General features: G+C 40.0%; 1 protein-coding gene across 1 annotated transcript in view; it reads left to right on the top strand.

Annotated features, from left to right (window-relative positions):
- SEMA6D (semaphorin 6D) overlaps positions 1-20517 on the top strand; it is a 578700-nt gene that overhangs the window by 504617 nt on the left and 53566 nt on the right. The window lies entirely within an intron of this gene.

Below are 20517 nucleotides of genomic sequence, written 5' to 3'. Positions count from 1 at the left end.
TATATGAAATGGACATACGTAGTACATAGGTATCTAGTGCATGTTGTTGTACCCATGGCAGGCATAACTAATCAATCAGGGTTCTTCCCCACCCGTCCTCCTGAGGCCACAGCATCTTCCTTCGTCAGTACAGCATCCCATGCAGTCACTATCTAGCAGAGTTGGCACAATATATTACACTTACTTGCCTCCTATGAGCCAGAGACTAACTAGGTCCCTAATGGTATGGTTTTCCAGGCTCTGTTTTCGCCTACCCACTGCCAAAGTAGTAGCTATAACATTCTCCACTGTATGATAATCTTAACATCTAAAATGGCTGTGAGAGCAAGAGCAGGCAAAAGGGAAGTGACTATGATTATAAAAGAGGGAGAACATGAAAAGAGAGTAACACTTAAATTGCTTTTTTATCCTAATTATCTGTATAATTTTTTGAACATCTACTCCATGCCCAGCCCCATGAAGATGTGAAGGGTAAGCCTATGCCAGCTTTCAAAGACCTTTATTTCACTTCCCTGTTATTCAACACTGTTCATTTAGCACCTGTGTTTCATCTCTGAAACTAACCTCCATATAATCATAGGATTTAAGTAAAATAACACAAGACCTAATATGTATTGCAAACCTACTGTGTGCTGAGCATTATGCTAAGTGCTTTGCCAATGCTATCTCATTTGGGTGTTTAACAGTCCTATGAGGATTGATATTATTCCTATCTTACACATGAGGAAATTAAAATGTATTAAATTAAAGTAACTTTTCCAACAGCTATTAAGGAATGGAATTGGGATATAAACCTGGTTTTATTTGTCTCCATGCAGTGCTCTTTCCTCTACACCAAATTACCTCTAAAAAATACCTTAGACATTTGGCACTCTTTTTATTAACAGATCAACAAACTGAATCTTGGAAACATAAGCTACCAGCAACAGAGAATAGTGGCTGCCCCTCCAAGTCATGCCTAAACAAGCAGCCTAAATTGCCTTCTTGCATTTAGTATCAATTTGGTAGGAAAAGAAGGAAAATATTTGGCGGGAGAAAAGAAAACAGAGGAAAAGCAAGAAAACCCAATTCAAGATATTTTTGCTTTCCAATCACCTTCTTATAGGAGAATGTTTGTCAGTGGTTCCAAAAATGATTATTTTTAAAAAATTCTTTAATATTTATTTTTGAGAGAGAGAGAGTGAGCGGAGGAGGAGCAGAGAGAGAGGGAGACACAGAATCTGAAGCAGGCTCAGGCTCTGAGCTGTCAGCACAGTGCCAGACACAGGGCTCAAAACCATGAGCCCTGTCATGAGATCATGACCTGAGCCAAAGTCAGACGCTCAACTGACTGAGCCACCCAGGCGTCCCCAGAAATGATTATGATACAATTTGTGTGTGTGTTTAAAAAAAAGGATATATGGAAAGGTTTTGAATACAGCCTATGAATTTATTATTAATAAAAGCATTCTTATTTCAAATTTCCATGTACAACTTCTTCAAAAAAGACAGTCTATTTAAACATTTCTCCAAAAGAATTTCTAAAGTCCAAAGCAGATGTACATATTGTTAATCAAGTGTTTAATGTTTGCTCAAGCTAACCCATTAGCTTTAGCTAACTGTAGTTTATGGCATGGTGGAATTGTATTTTTATAAGCTTTATAGGCTATACATTCATTTCATAGTTCTTTGGGACCTTTTGTATAATCAATAAAAATATTTTCACATTTTTTGTATAGGACATGAAATATAATTTTCTTTTTTAAAGCAAATGTAAAGGGGCACATTTGCATATTTGAATTTTTGACATTGGCTAAAGCTGTTATTTATGTCATAATATCAATTACATGACACATTTTGATCAGCTCTGTGAACTTTTACACATACCACTGTTCCTATGGAAAAAGAGAACAGAATCCATCATGAAGCAGCTCACTTTGTGACCATTTCCAGAAACCTCATGTGGGGGAAAATGAAGCCTGTGAAAGATGGCTCCTACTCTTTGAACTTACATTTTCGAAAGGGAAAGTAGGGAATTAATACAATTACCCAGATAATTCTGGGAGGAAAAAAACTCTACTGAAATATCCAAATCTATAATGGAGATAGAAATAACATTTGGGTTCAATACTAAGTAATGCATCAATTTTCTCTCTCTTTTTTGGAGAGGAAGGAAGATGGGGTTGGTTTATGTGCGTATATGCATCATATGTGGCAATATATTGAAAGTTTTACAAGGTTTGACTTTGTCAAAAACAATTAAGTTTTTCTACTAATAAAATTAATTCCCTCTCCATAAAAAGAAAAAAAAATTCTGATAATACATGGACATGTGTAGAAGAAAGAAAATTACCTGTCTTAAAACCATAGGGATTTTTAACGTTTTTATTTATACACACACACACACACACACACACACACACACACACACTCCTCATTTTGGTTTTGCTTTCAAAATATGAAAGCATATGAAATAAACTGTTCTCTAGTCTATCTCTTCATATGCAGTGGATATATTTCTATACACAAAATATTAATATGCCCCATCAGTTTCAATAGCTATCTAGCATTCCACTGACCGAATACACCATGATTTCAATATTTCCCCTAATGGTAAATATTAAGGTTATTTGAAATGTATTTGTTATTTGAAATGTATTGCCTTTATAAATAGTCATAAGTATGTAAGTGGCCTAATTCTTTTTTTAAAAGTTAATTCATGGAGATGGACCTTCTGGGTGAAAGAAAAGTACATCTTACGTTCAGATACATGGTGCCATTGCTCCCACCTATAAATGCAAGATAGTGTACGTCCCCATACTTCCTCAACGTTGGGTTTTACCCATCTTTCTAATTAATGGTAAACTTATTGAATAGAAATGATAACTCATTGTTTTAATTTGCATTTTGATTACTTTTTGAAGCCATTATCTTTTCAGAGGTCAGTTGGTTGAAATTATCTGCTCAATATCATTTGTCCATGTTATTATTGACATTTTTGCATTTTTTTCTCTTTGAAGTGCACTTAAGATGTTAAGAATAATATTTTTACATGCACAATAATGAACTTGGACTCGTACCTCACACCATATAAAATTAACTCAAAATAGATAATAGATCTATATGTAAAAGCTAAAACTGTTATACTCTTAGAAGACATAGGAGTAAAGCCTCATGACCTTGGATTAGGCAATGGTTTCTTAGATATGACACCAAATGCACAAACAACAAAATACGAAATAGATAAATTAGGCTTCATCAAAATGTTTAACTTTTGTGCTTCAAGGGACACAATCAAGAAAGTGAAAAGACAACCCATGGAATGAGAGAAGACATTTGCAGATCATATATCTGGTGAGGGACTTTGCCTATAATATACAAAGACTTCTTATGATTCATTAATAAGAAGACAATCCAGTTTTTAAATGGGTGAAGTATTTAAATAGACATTTCTCTAAAATATATACAAATGGCCAACGAGCTCATGGAAAGATGTTCAGCACCATTAGTTATTAGAAAAATGCAAAACAATACCACAGTCAGATGTTACTTTACACACACTAAGATGGCTGTAATCAAAAGGACAGACAGTAATAAGTGTTGATGATGATATAAAGAAATTAGGACCCTAATACACTGCTAGTAGTAATATAAAATCATTCAGCCAATATATAAAACAGTTTGGTAGTCCTTCAATAAATTGAAGACAGGTTTATCATAGCAAGTCCACTCCTAGGTATATGCCCAAAAGAAAGGAAAACATATATCCATGCAAAATCTTGTATATAAATTTTCGGATCAGTATTATTTATAAGGGCCCAGAAGAAAAACAACCCAAATGTCCAACTGATGAGTGATAAACAAATGTGGTATATCCATACAAAACAATATTGTTCAGCCCTAAAAAGAATAAAATATCAATGCATGATACAACATGGATGAATCTTGAAAGCTTTATCAAAGTGAAAGGAGCCGGACACAAAAGGCCACATATTATGATTCCACATGTATGAAATGTCCAGAATAGGGAAATCTATAGAGACAAAAAGTAGATTAGTGGTCCGGCAAAGGAAGGGATGAGGAGTGACTGCTGACGGGTACAGGGTTTCTTTTGGGGCTGATGAGAATATGCTGGAATTAGATTGTGGTGATAGATGCACAGCTCTGTCAATATATTAAAAGCCAGGGTAGCTCAGTCAGTTAAGCGTCCTGCTCTGAATTTCAGCTCAGATCATGATCTCATGGTTTGTGGGTTCCAGCCCTGCATCGGGCTGTGCACTGACAGCATGGAGCGTGCTTGGATTCTCTCTCTCCCTCTCTGCCCCTCCCTGCTTGTGCATAGGTGCTCACTCTGTCTCTTTCTCTCTCAAAATAGGTAAATAAACATTTTTTTAAAATATACTCTAAAACTTATCATTGAATTGTATGCTGTAAAAGAGTGAATTTTTAGTATGTGAATTATATGTTAGTACAGCAGTTATTTAGAAAAGAATATTAATCCTTTTGTTTTTATATTGCAAAGAGTTTCTAGTTGGTGTTTTTTTTTTTTTTTAATTTTTTTTTCAACGTTTATTTATTTTTGGGACAGAGAGAGACAGAGCATGAACGGGGGAGGGACAGAGAGAGAGGGAGACACAGAATCGGAAACAGGCTCCAGGCTCTGAGCCATCCGCCCAGAGCCCGACGCGGGGCTCGAACTCACGGACTGTGAGATCGTGACCTGGCTGAAGTCGGACGCTTAACCGACTGCGCCACCCAGGCGCCCCTCTAGTTGGTGTTTTAAGTTTTAGTGTGTTTTTTACTGTATATAAATTTTCATGTTTATATAGGAAAAATATCAATCTTTTACTCTATGATTTTTGGCTTTTTGTCATATTTATAAACTCTCTACCTTAGGTTTGTGGAAATAATCACTGACACTTTTTTATAATCTCTTTTTAAAATTTAGATATTTGATCCATTAGAAATGTATTTGTCAGGGGACAATGAGGTATGAAATAGGATTCCAGCTGTTTTTTTTCCCCCACAACAGATAGCCAGTTGTTTCTGCGTGTTTATTTAATAATTGATCCTTTCCCTGTTACTTGAAATGCTACCATATTTATATTTTAATTTGCATATTAATGAATTTAATTTTATATAAAGATTCATGTCATTCCCTGTACCCTACTCCGTTCTGTTAACTTGGATGCTGCTTCCTGAATCACCATGGCATTGTTTTAGTTGTCATAACTCTACCATCCATGTTAGTGCTCGATTAGGAAAGAGTCACCATCTTTGTCTACAACCACCTAGATTAGTCACATATCACAATTCTAAATGGGTTTTAAAGCAGTATTCAATTCCCCCACAAAATAAAGAATTGGGAATTTAATTACAGGAATACTGTATTTCAGGTTTGATTTAGAGATCATAGATATATTTATTGAGATTTACCATGTAAGAATAAAATATGGCACCTCATTTACTCATCTTTTATGTTCCTCTGAAGAGCATTATTGTTTTCTTAATATACAACCAGCGCATTTCTTTCCAAGTTTATCCTCAGGTAATCCATGTTTCATTTGTCTTTGTGAATGTGATATTTTCCCATTACATGTTGCAATATTTGGGTGGTATTTGGTATATAGGAAGACTAGTGATTTTTGTATTATTTTATAAATTACTAACCTTATAAGCTCTCTTACAATGTTTGTATTATTTTATAAATTACTAACCTTATAAGCTCTCTTACAGAGCTTATAAGCTCTTTTACAATGTTTGCCTCCTTCTTTCTGGTATTTATGACTGTATTTTACTTTCTTGACTTACTGCTTTGGCTAGCACATTCAAAATTATGGTATTTTGAATATAAAAGAACTTGATAGCTAATATCCATGGCTTTTTATTTTTAAGAGGAATTCTCATATTTTACCACTAGGAACTTGTTGGATTTTGATATGAGTGGCTTACATTTTGATCATGTTGAAGAATTATCCTATTCTCGTTTTTTTTTTTTTTCCAGAGCCGTAGTTAAAGTGTATTTAAAGTTTTTAAAAGATGTACTGTAGTAGTAGAAATGCATTCAGTTTTCTGGCAATAATCTCTGTGTTGTCATTTAAACTCTCCATTCGATAAATATGTATTTAGCCAGAGACTGTTCTAAGTGCTAGAGGTACAAATATGGCTTTCTAGCACTCACTTCTGAAAGCAGCTACTTTTACCCTTTTCATTACTCTGAAAAAACTTATGGGACACAGTGTAACAGTGGATCACTAAAGTAATAATACTGAATGAGAGAGAAGAGAAGGACATTACATGGACAGATCATAATGGTGAAGGAAGGGAAGAGTTTGTGACACATCTGGCTTAACAAAGCATCTCAAGTGATTATTATATGGCCACCAGGTCAGCCCTTGAACTTTGGTAATATCTAACCTTAATATAAAGTTTTACAGTTTTAATCTGTGAAACCTACATAATGTTTTCACATGTTGATTACTTCAGTCCTAACAATAACCTCATGTTAAATATTTCAACACTACAGAAGAGGAAACTAGAACTTGGAATTGTTAGGATACCAAAGCTAAGCAAAATCCCAAACCTGTGCACTCACCCTCATAAAACAATTGAATAATGAAATATATGACTTATTTTCATGATCTTTGACAGAGGGTTCTAGAATTCATTTTTCCCTGCTTTTTTAACCCAAAAGCTCACCATTTCCCACTTCAACCAGAGAATCACCTGCTAATCACACGAGGCCATCCCAACCAGTGCTTTCCTCAATCCCTCTGATTTGCAGGAGTACCTAAGACCAGCCCTCTCTGAAAGCCCTGTGTTCTTGTCCCACATTGATTTGTGCCAATAAGAGGCAAAGAAGGGTCCAGATGACTCGAATTGGGTCCAAATTCTAGGCTGCAGTATGAAAAATGTTGGCTTTTCAACAAGCCCTCAACACTAAGGCCATTTCCAGGGAGTCACAAACCTTTTCTGGCAGCCATACTCCTGTGCCTCAAACCAAGAACAAGTTACTTCTCCAGAGTGAGGACTGACTCAGTCCCAGGGTCCTTTCCCTAATCTACTTCATTTGCACAGTACACATAGGACACTGTTTGAGCAACAGGGTGTTGTATTTTTCTACTTCTCTGCAATTTAAGGAATATCAGGGGAAGAAAAGTGGAGAAGGGGCTCAGGAGGCCAGATCAGCAGTTCAGTCTCTGCTGAAAACTGCTCCAGATCTCACTGCTCAAGTGGAATCTTGAGAGCTCCTTGGCATGTTAAATATTCATCAAAAGCCAAACACTACTTTTTCAACATTTGACTGAGTAATACAAGTGTACATTTGCCCCATCTCTACTCTCAGGTCACTCAGATATACCTAGCGATAAATTAAGGTCCTAATGAAGTCCGCTTAAAAGATGAGGAAAGAATCCTTTGTAGTTTATGCCTGCCTCTCATTTCCTCTTAATTTAACCATAAACTAAACGGATTCATAAAATGTTTATAGAGGGTAATAAAGTGATGTTTTTTAATACAAAGGTTGCTTATGTAATTAAACATACATTCTATGACATTCCGTGCAATTTGAAATGGGTTGCACAAAATTATATCTGTTTTATTTCTCCTTCCATTAATGGCAAATAATAAACCAAAAAGGGGAAAAACGTAAGTTCCTGCCAAGGTAAGTACCTACAGTTCAGAGACTGAGCCTGCAGATGTTGCTAAAGACTTTATCTTTCTCTTGGAAATGTGCCATTAATTTTAATTAGATTTCTCATTTGCCTTCCTTTTCTTTCATTTTGTCGCTCTACTTTTTTTCTGCTCCCACCTCCTTTTTCCCTCCTGTCTCTCTCCCTTAAGCGTTGGGGGAGAACACTCTATGTTTTTAACCTACATAACATAAATGAAGAAACTTACCTGATCCCGCAACTGTTACATTATAAATTGTCTTGAAAGAAGTTACTCTGAAGCTCTCACTCTACCATTCAATACTATCATGATGTTCATGGCCCCACACTCACTTTTCATACACTCTTTTTCAAAACAAATAGAAAAACTAATCTTGAAGAATTTAAGGTCATATTGTATTATTTCCAATTTTTTCGTAAAGAGGAATTGGCTGTGATCTAATCTTTACTGTTTTAGCATTTTATCATCTGGCTGTCAAGATGTGATTTCTTGCTCTGAAATGATCCACTCTCTATTATATTTCACGTTAACATTTAAAATCAAGTAAAATGGCGATATTCACATTGTTCAGAATAATTGAGAGAAGAAACCACTGAACTGTTATTTCTCTGAGTTCATTTAGACATCAGTAGCAAATATTGATAATCAGATCCTAAGGATACCTAATTTTACTTGGAGTTATCATGGCTTAAATCCATTAATTTTTGGACATTTTTCTCATCTACACCACATTAAGAAACATCAGAGTTTCCCTAGAATTCTAAAAGAATGATTTTGAATAGTTTCACAAAAAAAAAGTTTTAAAAGTATACATCAGCATTTTTCTAGAACAGTGGCAGGTGGAAAAGATATCACTGAACAGTTGGCCCAAAAGGTATTAGATAAAATATGATGAATTGCCAGGTCTACTTTTCCTGTTTGTGTCACGTGGGTGAGAAATGGGAATAACTCTGTAATTCTCCAGTGTGTATTTTCCATATTGTAAGAAACAGTCCATGGGAAAGATTAAAGTTTCTTGCCTGAGCATCTCTGACCATGTGAGACTTAGGAGGGCATAAAGGCTAATATAGCATAAATTTCCTTTTACTTTATTCTATGTATTTTGCTCATTTAGGTTTTGCTGTTTCTCTGGAAAAGAGGAAGTTTCCCCCGTCCATGAACTATAATTCTAAGAATAATTTCCAATTTGCTGTTGCCCCTCAGGGATACCATGCCAGCATTTTAAGCTCTACTTCTCCAAAGCCAAACTCAATTATCCTCTCCGTAAACCTGCTCTGCTTCCTGTGTCTCCATCTCTGACAATAACTCAACTTTTCTTAAATGTGGCCAGACCCAGAAAACTTAGAAAAATCTCTCACATCGCACACCGATAGTCAAATATCAGCTCATTCTGCTGTGACTCTGGCATCTACTGATTCCAGCACCACCGAAGTCATCTTCTGTCCTGACTCCTGTTCTAGCATCGTTACTCTGAAATCTCCTGCTTCTCCAAGCTCTTCCACCCCTTGGCTTGAGCACTGTCTCTCAAAAGTGCAGCCTGGGTTATGATCATCTTTTCTTCAAAAATCTATGACTTCTAAACACCCCAAGAAAGGCCTTCAAATCCCAGCAAGTACCAATTCAGAAAGTCCATGCTATGATCCTATCTTGTCCTTCCAGCCACATCTTTGACTACTTGTCTCCAGAAATATCAATCGTGCCCACCTCCACCATGCCCTCCCACCCTCTCCTGCCTCTGCTCTCCCCTTGGCCCACAATAACTTGGTTATAGTTCTCTGCCTTTGACACTTGTCTTTCAGTGTGCTTGGCTCAGCTCATATGACCCCACATCATGAAGTCTTTTACAACCCAAGCTGTTACCTATTCCCCCTTTTTCTGTTCATTCAGAGCACTTTCTTTCTACCTCTGGATTTGGCATTGGCAACATTCTGCTATGTATGATGTTAGTTAGCTTCGTGCATCTGTCTCTCCACTTAGGTTGAATGCTCTCTCCATTCTATCCATCAGATGTTTCCAGGATTCCTATCCCAGCTGCTGTTCTATATACTAATGATACAAAGACCTAGTCCTGTGTCTCAAGAAGCTAAGTCTAGTAAGTGATAAAACATGTTAAGGGTGTCTGGGTGACTCAGTTGGTGAAGTGTCTGATTCTTGATTTTGGCTCAGGTCATTAGCTCACGGTTCATGAGTTCAAGCCCCACGTCCAGCTCTGCACTGACCATGCAGAGCCCGATTGGGATTCTCTCTCCTGTTCCTCAGTCCCTCCCTCTCTCTCTCTCAAAATAAATAAACTTAAGAAAAACATGTCAATAACTCAATATGAGAAGCATGACAAGGAAGTCCAAAGAGAGGAGAATAGAGAGATAGGTTGATAAGCACCCAGACTTAGATTCAGAAGACTCCAGTTCAAGGGCCGGCTCTGTTATGTAACTAAGTTACGATGGGCAACTCTTCTACTTTGAGTTTTCTCATTTGCAAAATTAGAGTTTCTACCACCTACTATTCCATAGGAATCAAAATAAAATTAAATAATGGGTTTCCATTTATTCTACCAGGTCCACCCTCTGTCCTTTTTCTCTCCTCTGTGCCTCTAGAAATTGACCTCTGAGCAAGGGTCTCCTCCACACTGCCTCTGTGTCTCTAGGTTCTGCTAATTGCTCCCTCCTCTGGCTCCTTAGGCCCTAGGGGTAGTCAGGCCCCTGGGTACCTCTCCTTGTGGTTTCCCTGCACTCTACCCATACCTTTACAAATAATCCCTTTATTAAAGGCTCCTCAAATTACAGGAGTCAAATGTGCCATCTGTTCCCTGCCAGGGCTCTGACTGATAAAGCTGCTTTTCAAACTCTAAGTTGCTGTCTAAATGCAAGGTATATCTCATTTATCTCTGCACAGTGCTTTACACAAAGCAGATTGCTGCTATTAATAACAAATGGTAAAATGAACATATGTAAGGATGAATGAGTGAATGATCCTGCCCTCTTCCACATTACATTCTTATCTGGAGGATCTCTTCTTGTAACCTTGATTGGATTTTGTAATGCCCTGCTTTGATTTAGATGGTTCTCTGTTCCTTTGGAACTCACTGTCTCTTAGTGGAAACATTTCTACAGGTAGTCTCTCTCAGCTCTCGTATGTTTCCAGTGGTTTAACTTGAAAGGATTAACTTTGTTTGAAATTTCCAGGAAATACACTCCCTTTATAGGCTGTACACTTACCTGATATCAAAATGGATTACTAATTTGTTCTTTTTTTTTTTTTTTTTTTTTTGGTTATCAACATCAAAGTTGATAAATCAGAAGCAAGCAAACTGATTGTTCCTTATTACCTGGGAACCAAGAGCATATTTAAGGGAATCCATAGCCTGGGGTAGTTTTTTCAAAAGCACAATAAATAAACATGGGGCAAATGATCACCTCCACTACTCCTTTCCTAGGCAAAAGCCTAGCCAGTGAATGGGCAATTGGGTAGCTTTGCCAAATGATCTAAAAGAGGTAAATCACAGAATTCAGTATTCTTTTTGAGGAGCTGAAATCATGAGTGATTAGACTTTAATATTAATTTATTCCCAGCAACCATCCTTGTCTTCTGAATCCTTACGTATCTCAATAAAATAAGAGATAAACATTTTCCTGTTATTTTAAATATAAGGTTAATGACTTAAAAATGAGGAACTGACCATAGAAAGTATCTTTAGCAAACATACTTTTGAGTAAACATATTTAATAGTATGCTTTGGTACTGAGTAGGTATTATTTATTAGCAAGTAATTGCATAACTAGAATTCTTAATTAAAATTTGTGATGAGAAATGAAGCTGTTTATTCTGTAATTATGACCCAGAAATTCAGAACACATTGGGGTAGTTTATGAGCACAGTTCCAAAGATTTTAATATAGCAAAAGAACTCACTAACACTTTAAACAAGAATTCTTAGAATTCAAACACAGTGTGTGTGTGTGTGTGTGTGTGTGTGTGTGTGTGTGTATCCAGATGCAATAAGCTTTAAAAGCCAACCACTGAATACAACTATAACATGGAAAGATTCTATTTAATGGGTGTGTGATACTGTTAAAAGCCTCTAAACAGTCCTTCTGGACCTCTTCTGGGTTTTACAGAAAGGCTTCAAGCCAGTTTCTTCTCTTAGCTTTGTAACTGAAATACAAGTTAAGATAGTGGCAAACTCTGAGGCTCCTTTTTAAAGGTTCCTAAGAATAAGATTGAAGTGATTTTTTTTTTTCAGCACACATCAAACTTTTAGAGGACAGCCGTTGAGGAGCTCATCCTTGGCTACATGAAAGTAAATCGGATAATGTTTAAATATAACTTGGTTGCTAGGACCATCCCAGTAAGAAAAGTCTGTTGTAAAATTGATGATCCTTAACTGTTTTTACTTGCTGACTGTCAACTGATGATGGGTTCCGGTTTCGAAGGCCAGAGAGATCTGGGGAGACCACTTTGTGGAACCAACAAAAGGTTAGACAAACAGCAGGTCTATTCTGAGCATTCTCCTAAGACATAAATGAAACCCCAGTAGCTGGGGCTGGTGGAGAGAGCATTACCTCCTGTCACCTCGTTTGTGTCACTGCTGACTCAGTGACACGATATCCCAGACCCAGATTTGAACACTTGCTGGCCAAATGTATCTCCCCCTGTGCTGCTATGTCTTGCCACCTCATCACAGTTTAATAAGGCATTTGGGATTTTAGACAGCTTCTATAATTACACCAGAATGCTAACAGTGTTTGCTATTGATTTTTATTCCAAATGTCAACTTTTTCCTGTGCTCCATACACATATTACCCTTCACTCCCTTGCACATTACCAGTGTCATTTTTTAAATCTCTCATAGAGTCAATATTAATCAAATGTCCATAATGGAAAACATCCTGAGAAGGCAAAAGGAAAGGAAAAAAGGTATCCTTGCGTGCCTTGTTTGGAAGGATGGAAATTACCCAGAATCCTATTCTTTTTTTTTTTTTTTTTTTAGGCCAACAGGTGGCACTGGTGATTTCTAGCAATGAATTGGCTCTATAGCTCTAATGTATGGAAGTTCTCACATGTAGTAGCATTTAGAGGTTAGGATTTTTTTTTTTTTTTTTTTTGGCAAAAGGTGCCATCATATGGCCCTAACCATTAATTGAAACACTTGTAGCCTACCCAGTGTTTTTTTTTTTTTCATGTTTATTCATTTATTTTGAGAGAAAGAGAAAGAGAGCAAGTGCAAGCTGGAGGGGCAGAGAGAGAGAGGGAAAGAGAGAATCCCAAGCAGGCTCCAAACTGTCAGCACCTAGCTGGATGTGGGGCTCGAAGTTACGAACTGTGAGATCATGACTTGAGTGAGCTAAGATCAAGAGTTAAGCACTTAACTGACTGAGCAACCCAGGTGCCTCCCTCAGTGGAGTTTATTTTAATATAAATTTGCATGCTGTAAATAGGTTTTTTTTTTATTATTTATAAGCAATCCAGAGGAGTTATGTGGGCAATATATGTAAATGCATATAATGTAAAGAAGTTTGAAGTATGCTATAAACCCTGTTGCACAGTTCCTGATGCTAGTTTGTATGTGACAAACGACAACTATCAAAGAACTGGAAACTGAAGCACACATTTTTAACTTAGCACTGAGAGTGTAGTTGTAGGTTTTAAATATTTGTATTTCCTGTCTTATCTGAGACACATTGCTTTGCAAACCTGTTCTCTTTTCATTTTTTTATAGCACAGTGTCCTAGAAAGCAAATTAGACTTGAGAGCCAAGCAGACCTACCGTAGATTCTAGACTCCATCATCTGTGAGGTTGCACACCCTGACAAGATGGTTAGCTCAAACAAGCCTGGGTTTCTTCATCCCTAAATGATGTCTATCTCCAAGAGATGTGGCAAAAATTAAGTGATAGTATTGTAGCTAGTCAGTATCTAAGATGTAATATGTACCCAGTTAGTTTCTTTTCCCTTTGTTGATTTGAATTTTAACATTGGCTGAGGCAAAAAAAAAAAAAAAAAAAAGTAAGAAGAAGAAGGAGAGGGGGACGGGGAGGAGAAGGAGATGATTAGGCACGGAGGTCTATTGTTAAAAAATAAAATAATAAGTATATATTTAAAAAAACATTAAATGTTCTAATTCTCTACCACTTTGGATTATTTGTATTACCTTTCATTTTTGTGAAGAGATTCTAGCATTTAATAGATATGATTTAGCCTCAATTCCTCAAGGTCAGGGGCTTGGTTACTGTAAATTTGTGGAGAGAAAGCTCTGGGGAATTTACACAGAGTCTCAGCTTCCGTCTCTCTGCAGGCATCAGCTAGCATCCTGGCATTTAAGTGCGCTTTCCCAAAGTATATATAAGTACAATTAAGCAACTCGGACTGAGTTATCACACTTTTGTTTGACCCTGCCTCTAAAAAGTTTATCTGCTTCTGCTTTTTCAAAAGATCTTTAATAAAATGGTGATAATATTCCTGATCTCTTGCCTATTAAAAAAAAAAAAAACACTAGTATTATTAGGAACATCTAAACTGCTCATCTTTCTGATGAGAAAAAAAGACCAATTTTTTTTTTACATTTATTTATTTTTGAAAGACAGAGTGAGACAGAGTGAGTGGAGGAGGGGCAGAGAGAGGAAGAGACACAGAATCTGAAGCAGGCTCCAGGCTCTGAGCAAGCATTCAGCACAGAGCCTGATGTGGGGCTCAAACCCACGAACCATGAGATCATGACCTCAGTTGAAGTCGGATGCTTACCGACTGAGCCATCCAGAGACCCCAAAGACTGATTCTTTTTATTTGACTTGATCACTCAGTGTCCTTCCACATAGTGGCACTTGTGGGGTCATTAGCAAAATTAAAGAAGTAACTGATTTATTATTTCCATAAATGCACGGTGCATTCCATTTACTCTGAGTATACAGCAAAAACTGTTCATGCTAAGGAATAGTAATCAAAATGACTAAAAAGGCACATTTTTATCATCCAAACATAAGCATAGCTGTGGTGGTATCTTATCAGAGTACATAATAATAGAAATGAATTATGTCGGTAAAATCTTGAGGTTTAAGATTTACCATGATAAATATTTTTCATTAAAGTGAAATATCTTGGCAGAGTCACTTTCATATGCAGACTGTTGACACAAGGAGGCCAGCTGTGCCCATGCAGATGCCGAGATTTGGGTCTATATTATTAATGATTTATCATGTCATGGAGAGCTTAGATTAGTTTTGAAAGCAATCCCTTGCCACAAAAGCACTTTCTATAACGTGTGAATGCAAGGAATACTATATGTGCATTCCAAACTAAAGTAATCATAGAAGCTGTAGCTACCTTTGAAATGTCAATACCTCTCTTTTTATTCTGGAACATGAAATTCTAGATCCTAAACTGTATTGTTCATTAAAATTTATACAAAAATGTTATTGCATATCAACTGGATAGTGAGCAGTGTGTGTATCTGAATTAACACATCTATAGACATAGATGATGGAATGAAGGAGATAGAATGGAACAAAAATGTATTGCAAACCTATTGTATACCATGTGCTTTTGCCCTAAATCTCACATTTAATGTGAGGTTGGATTAAGTTTCCCAATCCATTCTGCAGGATTCCAAGATTGCACTGCCTTCAGGGCATGTGTAATAACATTGGCTAATATTTATTCAGTGCTTGCTGTGTTCCAGGTAAGATGCTAAACACTTTACATGCATTATCAAATTCAGTCTTCATAAGATCCATCTGAAATATTGTTATCACCCCTGGTTCACAGATAAGAAGACAGAAGCAGAGTGCAGTGAAATAAATTATCCCAAGAGAGAAGGAGCCTGGACTTGAATCCAGGTTGTCTGATGTTTTAAAGCCTTCACTATTAACTATTGCTGTTAACGGTGACCTCACCATTAACCACTATTACAACTAAGCAAGAAGTAGGATTCTGATCCTACTTAGTTACTACCTGTGTGGCCTTAGGCAAGTCACTTGAAGTGTGTAAGCCTCAATTTCTTCTTCTATAAAATGAAGATAATAATACTATTCACCTCACAGAATTGTTGTGAGTTAATACTTGTAAAATGCTAAGAACAGACTTTGGCACATATTAAGCACTGATGCTTTGTACGGTAATATTTAATGAGTTGTACTCTTTGATAATTGATATACTTTCATTGACTATTACACACAGATTCTCTATAATTTTCAGATAGCTTTTATTCTGAAAACTAGATTGGAAATGAAACATAGAAATTAAATTCTCGGGGTGCTTAGGTGGCTCAGTTGGTTAAGCGTCCGACTCTTGACTTCGGCTTAGGTCATGATCTCATGGTTCATGAGCTGAAGCCCCCGATGGGGCTCCAAGCTGACAGTATGGAGCCTACTGAGGATTCTCTCTCTCTCCCTCTCCCTCTGCCCCTCCCCTGCACTCTCTCTCTCTCTCTCTCTGTCTCAAAATAAATACACTTAAAAAAATGTTTAAGAAATTAAATTCTGAAGTTTACTCCTAAAGAAAACAAACAAACAAAAGATTATGAATTAAGTTACTACTTATCACTGATGGGAGATGTATGCATATAACAATAAAGCATAATTGCTAGCCATCTATAGCACTAGTCCTTTAAGTATTCTTTCTGGGTGTGGAAAGAGCCAGATATCTTCCTCCTTTTCTTTCTTTCTTTCTTTCTTTCTTTCTTTCTTTCTTTCTTTCTTTCTTTCTTTCTTTCTTTCTTTCTTCCTCCCTCCCTCCCTCCCTCCCTCCCTCCCTCCCTCCTTCCTTCCTTCCTTCCTTCCTTCCTCCCTTCCTTCCTTCCTTCTTCCTTCCTTCCTTTCTTTCCTTCTTCCCTCATTATTCACTCATTAAACCAACATCCTTACAAAGGTACTATGCTTGCCCTGGGGATACAGGTGAGTAAGTCCTTACTCTGGAGGAGCACACAGTCTAGAAATGACTATACTCTTTGGTTTAGCACATAAAAGAGTGTGAGAAGGTTGTAGGTTCCGTCATCTGATCCATTTCACAAGTATTTAGGGTGCCCACTAAATGCCAGGCACTGTGCTAGGCACTGGGGCTGTTCAGGTAAAAAGACAAGATTCCTGCAGTTAAGAAGCAGCCAGTAGGGAAGACATGCTGAACAGATATTTTCCTTACAATTTGGCAAATTACATAAATGAACTTGCTGGGACAGCACAGAAAAGAGTTGCTGAAACCCATCCCGGGGCTAGTAGAATGAAGGAAATTTTGATACTTAAACAAAATTTTTGGTAAAAGTCAAGTAAAACAGAAATTAAAGTACCTGAAATGATGGGAAAAGAGCACCCCCAGAAAGCAGAGATACCACAGGTGAAGACATGGTGACCTGAAACAACATGACACAGTGGGAGACTGCAAGGGGCCACACAATGCTAAAGCACAAAGTGGGACAGCATGCGGGGCTAGAGGAGGAAAGGGGCCAAAAGGTTAAAAGTGTATAAAAGCAATGGAAAGGACCAAATGCCAACAAACTACATAGAGTGAGCACTTTCCTTAGATTTCTTTCCACTAAAAGCCAAATTAAAAGAGTGTCATTTTCCTGACCGTCAAGATTCCGGGAACCAAGGAAATGATGAATCCTTAAGAATAATGTTTGGATCCTGACCGAAAGATAAAGGGTACTAATCTTCCGATGTCAGCGGATTGTCCACTTCCCTGCTTCTCTCCCCCAGTGAACCAAACATCGAGATTGGCTCAGAGGCCTAGACTGATAGCCAGACTGGGAACGTGTCTAATCCTTGGCTCCAAATGACCTATTAGCACACAGCCTTCTGCAACCTAAGTTTTTTTTATTCCTGGCTTTAAGAACTCAGTCCAGGGTAAATTGCATTCACAGGGAGTGGTGCTCCCCTAAAGTTGGCCATCGTGGAATTTCTGCAAAGAATTCAGGCATCTAAAGAATTGAACTTTTTTTTTCTTTGCTACCGTGGCAGACACAGAACAACTCCTAAGGGTTCTGCCTCCAGGTGGGAGGCAGTTTGACTCTCATCAAGCCCCTGGTCACCCCCTAGCATCTTCATTCAGTGCACAGAGCCCTCTGCCTGCAGCGGGGGGGCTTCCTTTCTTGATGGAGAAAATACGAAATGACTGGATGCCAGTAAAACAGGCACAGCTTTCTGGGTCAGAAGTTGGCTGGGGAAGGGCCCTGACTGCCAAGTAACTTGCAATGATGTCAGAGCCGAGCACAACCAGAAAACACCAGCCAGCCAGCCAACAAAAGCCTTAACAACAACAGAAAAATCACAGAGCTGCCTTGCCAAAGCTGTTCTTTCCGCCCCCTACCCCTTTCTTCGAATAGGAAGAACAGCAGGAAGAGAGTTTATATTTTAAAAGACTCTCCGTCCTCCTCCCTCCTTCTTCCTTTTGGTAACAAAGTGTTAACTAGTGAGGAAACAGTGCTCAGGATGGGTCCCCCAGCAGTTCCTTGGGGTGTCTTTTTTGAGTTCCTTTTCAAGGCTGTCAGTGGAAGTTTCAGAAACAACTCAGAACAAGGGTACTTTTTCTAAATGTGAGCATGTAACTTTGTGCAGGGGAGAAAGCAGGAACCATTGAAGAGAGGAAAATCCTTTCTCTTGCCCCCTTCACTCTTTCACGGTAACTAACCATACTCAAATGAAAAGGAAAAGTTTGGTGGAAAAGCTCTTCTTTCTTTTTCTTTAAATAGGGGTATCTTGGTTCATTCCAGCCATTTAGAGTCCTCAGTGATTCATAACTCAACTGGAAATTAATAAAACACAGCCCCCGTTCTTGGAAAAGAAGTTTGGATTAAAATCTTCTTGTTTTGGAATATATGGCCTTTTTTTCTTTTTTTTTTTTCATTTGTGACAGTCAATTTTAAATGATGTCACTTCAAGGACATTTTCATTTCTCCCACAACATATTACACGAAACACTTGCCTGTAAAACCGGCTCATTAGCCTGCAAAATTATACTGTACTGAATGGCTTTCATTCAAAGTAGAAATGGGATTTTTAGTAGGCAATTTCTGTATTTTATAAAGATAAAGCAATGTTTGATTGCTTCTTCCCAGCTGTTTTGCTTAGTGGTTATAAAGAGAAATTGGAGGGGGTTGGCGGGGGGGGGGGGCGAGAAAGGTAATATGGGGGCGGGGTGCGTAAGGGTGTGTTTAAAAAATAAATCTTAGATTAGGAAACCGAGGCAGAACTTCACAGAACAACTGGGCCTGCTGCTCCTCGAGGCTGCAAGGATTTGTCCTCTGGATTGTCTGGAGGAAAGCGCTGAAAAAAAGTGAGGGAAGGAGAAAAAGAGGGAAAGAGGGAGGGACGCGACAGGGCTGCTTGTCTGGCGGCGGCAGCCACAGCGAGCTGGATGACTGAGGCTCCGGGAGTTGCTGAAGGAGCAGCCCTTCAGAGGCGGGGAGAGGGAGGGTGCGCGGCAGAGCGCCGGGGAGGAGGGACGCGGAGGCCACCGCGGGGTCAGCGGGGCCGCGGCGCCGGGCTGGGGGCCTCCAGGCGGCGCTGGCCACGGCGCTCGGGCGAGGGTGAGCGCGCCGGGCCGCTCGCGCCTCCTGCCGTCCGAGCCCGGGGGTGGGCCCCGCGCCGCGAGCCGCCTAGTGCGGGGAGGGAACCAGCTCCAGCTCGCCTGATGGATTGACTTGGAGATGGATCGAATTACACCATTTGCCTTGCCTCGATTTGTTTTGCTCCCGCTCCGTCCCGCTGCTGCTGCTGCTGCTGCTGCTGTCGCTGCTGCAAGGACTGGTGGTGGCGAGTTGCAGGATCATATCGAGGAAGCCAAGACCTAAAGAGAGAGAGGGCTATATATTTTTTCTTTTATTTTCTTTTTTCCCTGCGCGTGACAAGCTGCTTTTTTTTTCCCTTTTTTTCTTTTTTCCTTTTTTTTTTTAATTGTTACCAGCTGACCCCCCATGAGGTAAGACCATCTTGTAATCTGCTAATGCTCTGGGCTCCTGGTGGGGATCGGACCCAGATCCTCAGAGCCCGAATCGCAGCCCGTGTGTGTGTGTGTGCGTGTGTGTGTGTGTGTGTGTGTGTGCGTGTGTGTGTGCGTGTGCGCGCGCGCGCGCGTGTGTGTGTTGTCACTGGAGAGTTGATTTCTATTGCCAGCAGCTCTGTCCGCCTGCGGACGCGCAGCGGGCTGGAGAGGTTTGGCGGACCCGTCAAAACTGGCAATGGGGGAGGCCTAAGGGGAGGGGCACATGGACTTGGAGACCCCCCTCCACTGTGCACCCCCCACCCGGGAACAAAAAAAGGGCGGAAGGAGGGGGGCAAGTAAAAGTTTCTTGCCAGGCAGCGCCGGCTCAGCGCTCCCCCGCACGCTATCAGTGGGAACCCGGGCTGCTCGGGTGCTCGGGCACGGCGTCTCCAGCCGGGGCGGGAGCCGCGCCGAGGCCGAAGAGCCGGCTGCGGACTCGGCCGCCCCCTTCCGCCCGCCGGCCCCGAAGCCGACGCCGGGACCATCGGGGTCGCGCAGCGCCCGCAAGGCTAGGAGGGGACCCGCGAGCATTCGCCTGCGCCCGTAGAGGGGGCGCAGCGCTGGCACCGAGACCCTAGCGGCTCACCGCGGAAGCCCGCTACCTGTCGGTGCGCCCCGGGCTCGGACGGCCCCCGGCAGCGCCTGGGGGCGGGGGCGGGGGCTCGGGTCCTCGGCCCCTCCAGCCCCCCAGCCCCCCAGCCCCCCGGGCTGCAGTCCGGAGGGCAGCCACTTCCCACCCGCCCTCTCCCCCTGCTGGCCGAGCGCGCCGCGGGCGGGCGCTGGGGCCCGGAGCTGCCCACAGCCCACCCCCCACCGCCCACCCGGCGCCCCGGTTTCTTCTGCTGGCCACTCTCCCCCGCAACTTTCCGTGCTTTGTTCTACGGCTGGAAATGATTTACGGA

This window comes from Panthera pardus, unplaced genomic scaffold, assembly GCF_024362965.1.
Source record: "Panthera pardus isolate Hobbes unplaced genomic scaffold, ASM2436296v1 HiC_scaffold_24, whole genome shotgun sequence".
Classification (NCBI taxonomy): domain Eukaryota; kingdom Metazoa; phylum Chordata; class Mammalia; order Carnivora; family Felidae; genus Panthera; species Panthera pardus.
Note: the sequence above shows the minus strand (reverse complement) of the source record. Positions and strands in the feature narration are given on the sequence as shown.